Source organism: Eriocheir sinensis, chromosome 2, assembly GCF_024679095.1.
Source record: "Eriocheir sinensis breed Jianghai 21 chromosome 2, ASM2467909v1, whole genome shotgun sequence".
In the NCBI taxonomy this organism is placed as follows: domain Eukaryota; kingdom Metazoa; phylum Arthropoda; class Malacostraca; order Decapoda; family Varunidae; genus Eriocheir; species Eriocheir sinensis.
In genome coordinates this window covers 7,687,163-7,701,415 of record NC_066510.1, presented here as the reverse complement: position 1 = coordinate 7,701,415, position 14,253 = coordinate 7,687,163, and the positions used below count along the sequence as shown (strand labels likewise).

The 14,253-nt window shown below is 42.0% G+C and overlaps 1 long non-coding RNA gene across 2 annotated transcripts in view; it reads right to left on the bottom strand.

Moving 5' to 3' along the window:
• LOC126998979 (uncharacterized) overlaps positions 1–13,107 on the bottom strand; it is a 62,550-nt gene extending 49,443 nt beyond the window's left edge. The window contains exons 1-2 of one of the 2 annotated variants that reach the window (XR_007753089.1): positions 12,846–13,107; positions 4,633–4,764 (exon numbers count right to left, since the gene is read on the bottom strand). This is a non-coding gene — a long non-coding RNA (uncharacterized LOC126998979). The remainder of the gene's footprint in view (positions 1–4,632; positions 4,765–12,845) is intronic. The other variant, XR_007753088.1, reaches the window with a different exon arrangement.
• Positions 13,108–14,253: the final 1,146 nt, after the last annotated feature.

Genomic DNA, 14,253 nt, shown 5'->3' with positions numbered 1-14,253 from the left:
AATTGCATGTTATACCTAGTTTCCCCTTCAGGTTTTCGATGTGCTTAACATTAATAGATATGCAGAAATATTACTGTAGATTGACTGTCTTATTAATTCCATTTAATGTTTAATTCCAAATTTCCAGCATACACTTTGTTTCTCAACAAAGTAAAAGGAATAAGAATATGAGCTAAAATATGCTTCATTTACTACTTTATTTTTGTTCTGCTTCCGAAGTCCATTGCAAATGACAATGTAAATTATAGTTCATTATCGCTGATAAAAAAAAAAACATTTGTTTCCATTTATACTCAGTAAAATGAAGAGTACTTGAAGACAGAAAATGTATCCAAAGTAAATGAAGAAAAATTAAACGTATGCATTCTTTATTTATAACATGAACTAAATGATTAAGAATTATCTCATAGAAAAGGGAGTGTGCTGCTTTTTTTGTAATTTTGTTAAGTTGTCACGCTCATCTCAATGCCGTATACATACAGCAACGTGGAATATGCAGACATGGAGTTCATTATGTGAGCTCTGTTACGGGTAACGGGAGTGCCATGGCTGCTTTATAATACTCAAGAGAATACCTAAACAGTAAGTACTTCCTTCACACACACACAAAACATTCCTCACGGGACACCCTGTATATAAATATAAATTGAGCCACAAGTCCACAACCATTCTGCAGTCAAATTTTCCCCTATTTTTTGTACTTAATTTCATCCCGAGATTTCCCGGGATGTGCAAAAATATCCCGAGATTATTAAACCTTGGAAATTGTCTGGGATCCCGGGATCCCAGGAAACAAACCCTACTCACAACTACTAGGCAATTTTCCATTTTACATCCTCGATTGATGCATGACTTTCTTGTGGTGTAAGTGCACTCTTCATTTGAATGGGAACCACAAGGAGGAAAATATTTCATCAGGTGAGTTGAAAAAGACTACAATAACCAAAGGATGGGACAGCAGATCAAGGGAAGAGAGCGAGGTGGCTAGCAGACGCTTTGGTACTTACCGGGCGCGGTTCGTTAAAAAAACATTCTCAGTCGGTCCCCATGGATTTCTGACCCTCTGACCTTGTCCGTTATATCCAAAATCCGTTATAAGCAGGTCCATTATATCGAGGGTTTACTGTACTTATAAATAAAGATATTATTGCATTAATTTTTATCAGTGCAATATGTTACCTTACAACTCACAAAGGGTTTTTTGGTAGGAATATAAAGTCAATTTAATGCGTATCAGAACAAGTTAAGAATTGGTCAATGAGCACGCAGTACCATCATCCATGCAATGATACGAAGTCCGCAAGTCCACCCCTGAAGGAAAATCTCCGCTAGCTCTCGTGGAGCCGACTATAGTGTAGGAGTTCACAATCACCACGTATTCAGTGAGTAGTGTTATTTACAGTTGACACATCCTTATAAGGTAAGTGTTTTGATAGCACTGTGGTGTTTTGTGCCTGTATTGTTTTGGCAGCGGGTCTTCCTCTTCTTCATCAGTGTCTGTCTGCGTAAAGTTACGGAGCACTAAGAAGGTCGTAAGTGTTTAGTGAATAGCCTAAGGCAGCCTAAGATTGCCTTAAGATATTTTTAGTGACTTACCAACGTCGTAACTCTTTAGTGAATCCAGGCCCTGTTGTGCTCACGCCGCCGCAGTTGCAAAATAGCTCGCAGAGAGGTTCAACTAGCTAACTGTTTCTATATTTCACTCACCGCTCACAAAGATCACGAGTGGACAAACTAAAACAAAACCAAGCAAATTAATGTTTTTCCTGCTGTGTATTCACCCAGTGTGCATGCATGGTGGACAGCAGAGCGACTTATTTCTGCAAGGAGGTACAGTCGCGATATGAAGTGATGTCGCCGCTCTCAAAATGTTTCGTACGGGAGCATTTGAAGGTAACGGAAGCGATGTGTATTTATTGTTTATGTTATAATGTTCCCTTTTAATGATAATCTATAATACATTGTGATGTAAAACACGGTAAAATAACATAGTAGTACCTGAATTACAATTATACATTCATTTGCTTTAAAAAATGCAACTGCGAATGTCATGTGTTGTCTTCAGTGCTGAAGTACTGAAGAGAACCTTGAAATGATTTAGCTCACATCGTGTGCTTATCTTTGCAAAACAGTTGTTATACGTTGTTCAGATTTAGGCGATATATATATATATATATATATATATATATATATATATATATATATATATATATATATATATATATATATATATATATATTCTGGGTCATTCCATGAATTGTCTTCTGCAGTTATTAATACACACGCACAGTATGACACGAAGCAAATGGACAGTTGCTGGCATTACTTTGCGTTTTATTGATTAAGAAACGATCAAATAATAAGGTTTCACATTAAACACCATTTATTCACTATTGTGGCTTCTTATCATAAGCATGGGCACTGAAATATATAGTTAAATTGCTCAGTGACGATGATGAATGAAGAATGCCTTCACAGGTAGGGTTGCTGAACTATCAAAATTCCGGACGCCTCTACGAACACTCGACCATAGCCTAATGTTTGGCAGCGCTGCGATTAGCCTACCCGCCCGACCACCACCTCCATTTCAAAGCCATATTTTCTTATTTCCCCACTTTCCTCGATTATTCTATGGCACTTATAAGCTGTGGACATGTTCCATTGATCACCTCCAAGCATTAGAAGTCTACATGAATCTTTTGTCATCGTTATATTGACCAAGAAAGGCAATGATGTTTGCGATCGGCGACAAAGAGTGAGGAGCTTGGAGTTACAAAACACGACTATTCTGAGGCTATTTATTCTTATTTTTCCATCTCCCACTATCCCTCAGTAGTTATAGGCTGTGGGCATCTTCCCTTTATCACTATCATGCATTAGAAGTTCACGGACAGCTTTTGTTATCGTTATGTTGACCACGAAAGGCAAAGAATGAGTCAGGGCTGAATAATAGGTATGGTGCGCGGGCGATGACGTCATCATCAAACGAGAGTATAAATTAAATCAATTACATCATCCTAGTTTAGGATATCGACTAATTATGCATGTCCTATATATTGTGCATATGTTAGATTTAGTGTTGTCAACAATGATCATGAAAAGATCATTTTACTTTCTGTTTGAGTAATATGTCGATAATTGGACTTCATTTGACTCTTTCCTTGGTGAACGAAAACACTTTGTGTCAAAATATTTCGACAAGTCTTCGTAAGACATCATTGAATATTTCTTTTCTATTTTTTTTCTAGCTTCTAAAATATATTTAGTTAAGTTATGATGAAGATGCAGGAAAATAATGGTACTCTTGAAAATATATAACGATACTTGGGTGATCGAAAATAAACATACACGGCGACATCACTTCATATCGCGACTGTACACTAGAGCCCCACTTAGCGCGAGATCAATTAGCGTGAACCGCAATTAGCCCGAGCCACCATCTACCAAGAAAAAAAATAATTAGCGCAAAAGCCTCAGTTAGCGCGAGCAGCCATCACGACTGAATTTTGAAAATTGCGCCAAGCCACCATGATGCGCGGCACAAGCCGCCATGATGCACGGCACAAGCCGCCATGATGCGCGGCACAAGCCGCCATGATGCGCGGCACAAGCCACCATGATGCGTGACACAAGCCGCCATGATGCACGGCACAAGCCGCCATGATGCACGGCACAAGCCGCCATGATGCGTGACACAAGCCGCCATGATGCGCGGCACAAGCCGCCATGATGCACGGCACAAGCCGCCATGATGCGCGGCACAAGCCGCCATGATGCGCGGCACAAGCCACCATGATGCGTGACACAAGCCGCCATGATGCGTGACACAAGCCGCCATGATGCGCGGCACAAGCCGCCATGATGCGCGGCACAAGCCGCCATGATGCGCGGCACAAGCCGCCATGATGCGCAGCACAAGCCGCCATGATGCGCAGTACAAGCCACCATGACGCGCGGCACAAACCGCCATGATGCGTGGCACAAGCCGCCATGATGCGCAGCACAAGCCGCGAGAGCCCTTACTTAAGCAGACGACGCCATGTTGATACAGGGCAAGTGCTTTGTTTACGTTGTGGATGTGGATACGGGCAACTGACCTTGGCTGTGTGTGACGCACACCCGGAAAATTTGGATTTGCCGGTTGTCCAAGTGTGATACTGCCTTAAGGCAGCGAAGCCGCTGACCGGGTGAGCGCCGGCGATGATGTCATCGGACTCCCAGAGAATCACAAGCGTGTTTTCAGAGCTCAGCCAATCGTAGTTTTTTTTTTTTAATGTGAGTGATTATTTTGAGTAATTATCAAACCCAAAAGTCAGACCCACGTGTGCACCAAATATTTTTTTTTCATATTGGTTACTTTATTCAATTAGCGCGAATTCAGTTAGCGCAACCGCGTTCATCCACCTAATTCTCGCGCTAAATGGGGCTCTACTGTATTTCTTGCAACACCGACCTGCGCAATGGGCCACCCATGGCCACCTCACAGGCAATGATGAGGCTTCTGTTGGCCGTTAATTAAGACTAAGTCAAGAATGTTGTTCCCTCGTGTTGGTATGTAACTGTGATAAAGAAACATGTCTTGTGCAAAGTTTATTAATCTAGAGCCTTCTCTAGAGCCAGTGAGAGACATACCATGCAATTACATGTTATCATTGTCAGAGATACAGCCATCTTGAGGCCAAGAACTGTACTGCCAAGAGCAGTAGGGAGGCCCCTCGATACTACAAATGTGCCGAGATCATAAATCAAGGGATTGCATCATGGCTGAAAAGAAATGCATAAATTGTATAAGTTACAAGAAGCCAGAAATTAATCACTCGGCAAATGACAAATGTTGTGTAGTAACACACTGAAACTGAGAGAATTTGTAACAAACCGATCATGGCTACTAGTATTCGGGACTCAAAAGATAAATTGTGTCAGTTAAATGTTCAGTGAGTTGGAAATAAACATAAGATATGTGATACTACAAAAGAAAATATCTGATAAATAATACATAAAACATTGAATATTTGTGGTACTATAAAAAGAAAAGGTCTTGATATTTTAGTGCAAACCGAAACATGGCTAAGGGATTATGATAATGCCACGTTATTGAAATGACACCAGTAACCTTCAAGAAAGCGCTCAGGATTCACTCATTCACTACTACGTTACAAACTAGTGCACTGCCTCCATAAAGTGTCACTGGCTACCAGAATTGTAGATAAACTGGATGAATTCAAGCAAGAATTATCTAAAGAAATATCTGTGGTTAAAAATGTGGTTGAATCAAGGGCTGAGAAGGTGCAGGAGGGCCTGGGGTCAGTTGTTGACGCCCTTTGAGCTGACCAGGCATTTAGTTAGGCTGAGGTGGCAAAGAGAGACAGTTAAGTCAAGAAGAATCTCCTAGTTGTGAAAGCTTCTACCCAGGAAAAGAAGGCAACAGATATGAAGGATGAAGTCTCCCAGGCATTGAATGGCATTCAAATAACTGATTCGAGATTCACAAATGGTAATATAGTCATGAAGTTTGATAAGAGAACACAAGGGCTGAGGCTGCTCAAAAATTAGAGTCTGTTGAGCAAATTAGCAACAAGAGTGTCGGAAAAATGAAACCAAAGATCATGACATGCAATGTGCATAATGAGGAGACCAAGGAAAAAACAAAGGAGACCATCTTGGACTGCAATGAGTTCTTATGCACAATTGAGGGTGTTGAGAATAACATTGAGTTGACTTTTAGTAAGCCTGCAGCTGGCAGCATGAAGCACTACATTTTGAGGTGTGACCCAACTGTGAGAGAGCTGATGTACAATAATCATGACAAGTTGAAATTAGAATGGGGAATATACACGGTAAGAGACAGGTACCATGCAATTATATGTTACCATTGTCAGAGATACGGCCATCTTGAGGCCAACTGTACTGCCAAGACCAATGGAGAAGCCCCAAAATGTCTCAAATGCACTGGCAATCATAAATCAAAGGAGTGCACCATGTCTGAGAAGAAATGCATAAATTGTGAGGTACAAAAAGTCTGAAATCTCCCACTCAGCGAATGACCAGTGTTGTGTAGTTCTTCAAACCGAAATTGAGAGAATTCATAACAAAACCGATCATGGCTATTAATTAGTGTTTATACTCAAAGACAAATTGTATGTTAAATGTTCAGTGAGTTGGAAATAATTTAGTGCCCAAACACAGCCAAGTGACTATAATGATAAGAACATAAGAACGTAGGAGTCTGCAAGAGGCCGGTAGGCCTGTACAAGGCAGCTCCTTTGAACCTAAGCTCCCATGTATCTAATCCCACCTAATATCGCTGTCCATGAATTTATCTAATCTATTTTTGAATGTGACAATTGTATTGGCACTCACCACATGACTGCTAAACCTATTCCATTCATCCACAACCCTGTTAGTAAACCAATTTTTGCCTATGTCCCTATTGAATCTGAATTTATCCAGTTTAAACCCATTACTTCATGTCCTACCCGGTTCTCTAACCAACAAAACCTTATGAATATCCCCCTTATTAAAGCCCTTCATCCATTTATAAACCTCTATCATGTCTCCACACACCCTTTGCCTTTCTAGGGAATGCAAGTTTAACTGTTTGAGTCTTTCCTCGTATGGCAAGTTTCTCAACCCCTGAATCATCTTAGTCATCCTGTGCACTGATTCTAACATTTTGATATCCATTCTATAGTACGGTGACCAGAACTGAATCGCATAGTCAAGATGAGGTCTAACTAATGCTAAATATAGTTTGAAGAAGACTTCAGCGCAACTGTTGCTTACGCTCCTTGAAATAAATCCCAGTACCCTATTTGCTCGATTTCTAGCTTGAATGCATTATGCCCTTGGACGGAGATCAGAGCTCACTAAGACCCCTAAATCTCTCTCGCACCCAGACCTGCTAATGAGAGTGTCATTTAAGCAATAGTTATGAGAGGGGTTGTTTCTACCTACACTCAGAATACTGCACTTCCCTACATTGAACTCCATCTGCCATTTATCTGCCCAGTCATACAATCTGTTTAGTTCATCCTGGAGAATACTAGCGTCCTGATCCGACTCAATTACCGATCTTGGTATCATCTGCAAACGTACTGGCATCACTACTAATTCCTGTATCTAAGTCATTGATATAAGTAATAAACAAAAGCGGACCTAATACCGAACCTTGCAGGACCCCACTCGTAACACATCCCCAGTCAGATCTTTTACCACTGATTTGCACTCTTTGCTTCCTATTGCTTGGCTATTCATGAAAGCAATCAAGACACTTACTCACTACAACGTTTTGCAAAAGTGTATCGAGGATTATTATCGAGGCTAATATCATAATTGTTGACAGCCCTCGCAGAGCGCTGCACTAGCAGTGGAGAGAGGCCTGAAACATCATCAACAGTAAACGGTAAACTTCTAGGTGCTAACATCATTATATTGTTGACGGCCCTGTGGAGCAATGTGCTTGCAGTGGGGCAGGGCCTGAAACCTCATCAACGGTCAACGGTAAATGGTAAACTTCTAGGTGCTAACATCATTACATTGTTGACGGCCTTGTGGAGCGATGCGCTTGCGGTGGAGCAGGGTCTGAAACCTCATTAACGGTAAATGGTAAACTTTTAGGTGCTAACATCATTACATTGTTGACAGCCCTGTGGAGCGATACGCCTGCATTGGAGTAGGACCTGAAACCTCATCAATGGTAATCGGTAAACGAATGACCAATCTTGTGTAGTTTTTTTAGACTGAAATTGAGAGAATTCATAACATAACCGATCATGACTACTAGTATTCAGGACTGAAAGATAAACTGGGTCTGTTCGACGTTCAGTGAATTGGAAATAAAACATTGGATATTTGATACTATAAAAGATCTTGATATCTTAGTGCGGTATATATGGAGAATCACTACGCGCCTCCAATATTGCTCCCACGGGAGTAATAACCTTTCCATGGTATCACATACTATTGTACTACTCTAGTTTTACAAGCACATCAAACAAATACTGCGTCTACAAGTGATGATAAGAAATAACAGATAATATTCCTTTCCCCTTCAACAAACTTAAAACACCAGGTAATGGGGAGGGCTATGATGACCAGGGAAATTGTAGGGTAAAAGCAGCTATTGCAATGATGCTCTCTACCTGAAATGAAGCATTTCTGTGCTCTACTTATGGCAAAAATATATATTTTGTAAATAAAGCCACCAATGGCGGCCCTGTGGGGCAGTGCCATTTTGATGGCGATAGTGCGCCTGCTTAATAAATGCCTGGAATCCCTCTCTTGCTAAGGGATTAAGTGTTACAGCAACATCAAGTATTAAATATAAGAGATTCCGGAGTTCAAGTAGTTGGCTTGAGAGGCTTTTATGTTGGTTTCATATGTGTGATGAATATAACAGTCGTTTCTTGGCTTGCCCGTGCCTGGCTCACCACTCGCCAGTATTTAAAGAGGAGAAATGCTGGACAGATGTGGTGGATGTGAGGAGCAACATTCCCAAGTTCGGGAGGCACACTCACCATTTCGCAAGCATGTTCAAGCGTACGTTACAAGATGTTGACGAGCGGTTTCACCATTTCCTTGTCCATGCTGCAACAATGTATTCTGTCCACTAAAGGTAAGGGGGGGGGGGCGGGGTCCAGGGGGGGCGCATCCCACCTTGGTTAGCAGGGGTGCCGAGTGGGGCAATGCCCCCCTGTTAGCTGTCAGGTCGTAAAGTTCAGTTGGAGTAGTTTAACCCGAGAATGTCGGCAGACCCTTTTCTGGGCTTTCACGAGTCGTGGCTGTAGTACGGTGGACCCTAAACAGGGCTCGCCATAAAACACCTAATTCAAGCTAATTATAGGCGGTGGTGGCATAGCACAACCCACCATGAATGCCCTAGGTCTTTGTGATGGGTCAGTGATCTTGAGGTGGGCTTTTTTGTCATAGGTGGTGCTGTAAGGTCATGGCAGATTGAATTAGCTATCCATACAGTAATCAGTTGTTAAATTCTCTATAGTAGACAACAAGCGACTCTCGGCTAGATGCCACGCGTCACAAGACTGTTTATTTTATAACAAACACCACCCAAAAAGAATGGAGTTTGAGTAAAAGTAAATATTTTTAACGGCTTTATGGCTATGAGAGGAGTACTCTGATGGACGTTCCATGCTCTTTTCTTAGTCTCAAAATGAAGTGTAATTTTGTCGTTTCTCGGCCACTTCTCGGCTTTCCCATAGCCGAAGCCCACGGGTTAAATATGCTTCCCCACTCAAAAACCCCGACTTCCTGTGGGTCCCCCAAGATCGTTGGGGAAGGGGATTAATTCGGCCTTTTTCTTTACTTTCAAGTACTTGCGCCTTCATATTGTGGTTAAGGGAAGTGTATTTAGTGAGTGAGTGACCATGCTGCTGAGCGGAGGTGTTGCGCCAAACTCCAGCGAAAGTGCTGTGTCAACATGGCTGGCGGAGCCAGGGGCTTGGGGGACTTCTGTTACATTTGTAACTTTGTAGGGATCCCGCAGGCAATAGGTGGATTGGATGCTGTCTGTGCCCTAAATCGTGTCATGTGAAGTGTGCTCATCTGTCTGGAATCAAGCAGGAGAATATACCTAAAATTGATTGGATTTGCAACCCATGCCTCCATAAAGCATCTCTGGCTACCAAAATTGTGGAGAAATTGGATGAATTCAAGGAAGAATTATCTAAAGAAATATCTGTGGTAAAAGATGAAGTTGAATCAAGGGCTGAGAGGATGCAGGAGTGCAGTGCAGCAACTAGGCCTGATGAGGGAGCCTCCCATAACCCACTTGGCAAGTGGGGTACCTCTTTGGCCGACTCGGTAAGGAGTGGCTCTCCCGTCACGCTGGTCATGGGTTCAATCCCAGGCAGCCGGTGAATACCCTCTCCTGGTCTTGATTAATTTCTCTTGTATTTCGATACATGCAGAGGTCGTATTGGAGAATAGAAAAGAGAAAAATGAAACTCCCGGGGCATGACAGAAGGGCCTGGGGTCAGTTGCTGACGCCCTTGCTGCTGACAAGGTGCTGAGTTGGGCTGAGGTGGCGAAGAAAGACAGGAAAGTCAAGAAGAATATTATGGTTGTGAAGGCTTCTACACAGGAAAAGAAGGCAACAGAAATGAAGGAGGCAGTCTCCCAGGCATTGAATGGCATTCAAATAACTGATTTAAGATTCACAAATGGAGGTAATATTGTCCAGAGCTTTGATAATGAGAACACAAGGGCTGAGGCTGCTAAAAAATTCGAGTCTATTGAGCAAATTACTACCAAGAGTGTTGGAAAGATGAAACCAAAGATCATGATATGCAATGTACATATAGAGGAGACCAAGGAAAAAATAAAGGAGACCATCTTAGACCGCAATGGGTTCTTACACGCAATTGAGAGTGTTGAGGATAAGATTGAGCTGGTTTTTAGTAAGCCTGCAGCTGGCGGCACGATGCACTACATTCTGAGGTGTGATCCAACTGTAAGAGAGCTGATTCACAAAAAACACAACAAGTTAAAATTAGAATGGGGAATATACACAGTGAGAGACAGATACCATGCAATTATAAGCTATCATTGTCAGAGATACGGCCATCTTGAGGCCAACTGTACTGCCAAGACCAATGGAGACGCCCCAAATTGTTTCAAATGTGCTGGCAATCATAAATCACAGGAGTGCACCATGGCTGAGAAGAAATGCATAAATTGTGTGAGGTACAAGAAGCCTGAAATCAACCACTCAGCGAATGACCAGTGTTGTGTAGTTCTCCAGACTGAAATTGAGAGAATTCGTAACATGACCGATCATGGCTATTAATTAGTGTCTGTACTCAAAGATAAATTGTGTGTGATGAATGTTCAGTGTGTTGGAAATAATCGTTGGATATTATAATGAAATTATTAGACATGAAAACTGAACTAATGGTTATATGTGATATTATTCGTGAAAGTTAAGACACTCACTCACTCACTACGATGTTTGAGAATAAATGCATTGAAGACTATTATTGAGGCTAACGTTGTAATTGTTGATGGACCTTGAGAGCGCCACATCAGCGGCGGAGCAGGGCCTGAAACCTCATCAACAGTATCATCGGTAATACCGTATCGTATTTTGGAGGCATGGAGTGACTCTCCATAATTACTCTTAGTGCTAACTCAAACATGGTTTAAGGATGCTAACATCATTGTATAGTTGACAGCCCTGCTGAGCACTGCACTGGCAGGGGAGCAGGGGCTGAAACCCAATAACGATAAAAGATATCAATGGTAACCTAACCTAGCCTGACCTGATACCCCCCCTGCCAAAATGTGATGTGCTAGAAGGTCCTCATGAACCTTTTACAGTTAAGATTCGTTTTAGTACCGTGCCAGTATTTCATTACATACCTTATGAAACATCACTAGCTCTTCATATATCTTTTCTATGAACGTTCATCAATCATGGAAACGCTTTCAAAATCCAATTCAAAGACTATTAATTGTTGAAAATAAGGGATAATCATGAAAGCGCAGCCTCCTCTGGCAGGGGCGGTGGCCGCGGCGACGGAGCAACCGGTGTTGCGAGAAATACCTCCTCGCAGAAATAAGTCGCATGTACATGTGGGGGGGGCACTCCCGTTAGCAGGTCGTAAAGTACGGTTGGAGTAGTTTAAATATGCTCCCCCACCCCAAACCCTCTGCCTCTGCAAGGAGGCTACGCTTTCATGAATGTATTATCACCTATTTTCAACAATAAATAGTCCTTGAATTGGATTTTGAAAAAGTTTCCATGATTGTTGAACGTTTGTCGAAGATATGAAGAGCTAGTGATGTTTCATAAGGTATGTAATGAAATACTGGCACGGTACTTAAACGAATCTTAACTGTAAAAGGTTCATGAGGACCTTCTAGCACATCACATTTTGGCAGCGGGGGTATCAGGTCAGGCTAGGTTAGGTTACCATTTATATCTTTAATTGTTGATGGGTTTCAGCCCCTGCTCCCCTGCCAGTGCAGTGCTCGGCAGGGCCGTCAACTATATAATGATGTTAGCATCCTTTAACCATGTTTGAGTTAGCACTAAGAGTAATTGTGGAGAATCACTCCGCGCCTCCAAAATATGATACGGTATTACCGTTGATCAGGTTTCAGGCCATGCTCTGCCGCTGATGCAGCACTCTCGAGGGTCATCAACAATTACAACGTTGGCCTCAATAATACTTACTTACTTACTTGTGTTTCTTATTTATCTGGTCCCACTTCCGCCGAAGTGCTCTGCAGGACCCACATATTTAATTCATTAAATTTTCAATATTGATCACAACTTATATGCCATGTTAAATGTCAATGTTTCCATATCATAGCAGTCAGAGAACAGAAATGTTTTTAGTTCTTTCTTAAATTTGGAGAGATCCTTTGTTCTTCTAATGTCAGGAGGGAGCTTATTGTACAGTCTTATAATAGTCTTCAATGCATTTATTCTCAAACATCGTCGTGAGTGAGTGTGTCTTAACTTTCACGAATAATATCATAAGGTAGGTAATGAAATACTGGCATGGTACTAAAACGAATCTTTACCCTTTTTACATCAATATTTTGAAATTTCTTTATTTTTTTTTTAACTAATGGTAAGTACATTGCATTTAGAGAAAGTAATAAAACACATGCCAAACACATTGGTATGAACCTCTTTCGAGATGGTTGTCTTTCTCTCCATATCAGCCAGTAAACCTTTCTCACACTTTTTATTAACTAATTAAATGACTGACCGCAACATTAGCTCCAACAAAATTTCATTAGCTGTTCTGTGGGTCGTCCCATATTGTCCCTCCATGTCATTATTGAGGCCATACGGTCAGAGGATGAATGCAACTAACCTCCTGGTGTAGTGCGGCAGGTTAAACTGAAGGAAGGAGCCTCAAAACCATCGCCAGCAGCTTTGGAGCCGAGATGAAGGTGAAATTTAACCCCCGCGTCCTGGCGGGCGTCCGGGCTTTGTTGTTTACGTCGCTTCCCTCGCCGCCGCTGACCGCAGAGAACGGCGGTGCAGGGCACACCACGCTAAACACAGGCAATTTTCTTTGGGCCGCAGACATCGGCGCCCTAGCACACTTATTTGACGATGCTTTCGTAGGGGTTTGGAGTATTTCCCAAGGTATTTTCATGACCCTGGTGGTAGTTTGACTCTTCTTCCGTACTCTGAACCGAAAAAAACAACTCATGAGAACTCGATTAATCTCCTTTGGAAATATTTGATGAGAGGTGCAAGGCTTTTGATCGTACACCCCTAAGAAATATACTTCTAATTGGCATTTAAAGATAGAAAAATATCCCTAGAAGACGATTAGGCATGTTAACACTTCGAAAAAGTGTCACACGTACGTACCCAGTATACAAGCTCACAATTAAACTATAGTTTAATTGTGAGCTTGTCCCGTGGGGCTCTCAGTCGCTTCAACAGATGACGCACCCAAACCCCGAAACATAAATATAAGGTCAGCTACATGTTAACCGCCAATGAAGATATATTGTAAAATAATGTTATGATGATGCCAAGACATTATGGCCATCCGTGAAGTCGTCGACATCGCTTTCATCAAATTCGTCAGAGTCAGCCTCATCCACTTCTTCCATTTCTTTCTTACCTTCCTCCTTACAAATCACGTATATAATCCAGATCAATCAGTGACATAGGTAGGAGGGGTTTGTAAAACAACACGGGTTCCAGCACACCATGGCGCAGTCCTCGAGCATCCATCCTCGCCCATCATCATAAGGTTTTGGCGTTTCTAGAATATTTTCAGCAGCTCACTTATATAGGTCAACGCGGTGCCATACGGTATATTATGGAGGAAGGCGAGCCAGGTCTACCTTAGATTTTGAAGTGAGTTTTTTGTACCCCCACCGTCTTGCGTGGCAGCTTTGCAAGAATCATATTTCTTAGTTTTCGACTGACAGAAGTTCCTGCCTCCCCGCTCCCGCTTCAAACACCCCTTCGGCGCTTTCAGTTGACAGCTTGACATCGCACTCTACACACAATTTTATGAACCCATCATTTAACATCTTAATTAACTCAAAACAAAACCAAAGGGGAAATAACTCGGTCACTCGGTGCCACTGAGATCTCAACTCCACACACACACACACACACACACACACACATTCGTAATCATAATACTAATATACATATTCCTATTATTTTCCCTCTTATTTTCCTGTAACATTTATTTATTCATTTTTATTTTTATTTGCAAAAAGGGGGGCCATGGCCCCATGCCCCCCCCC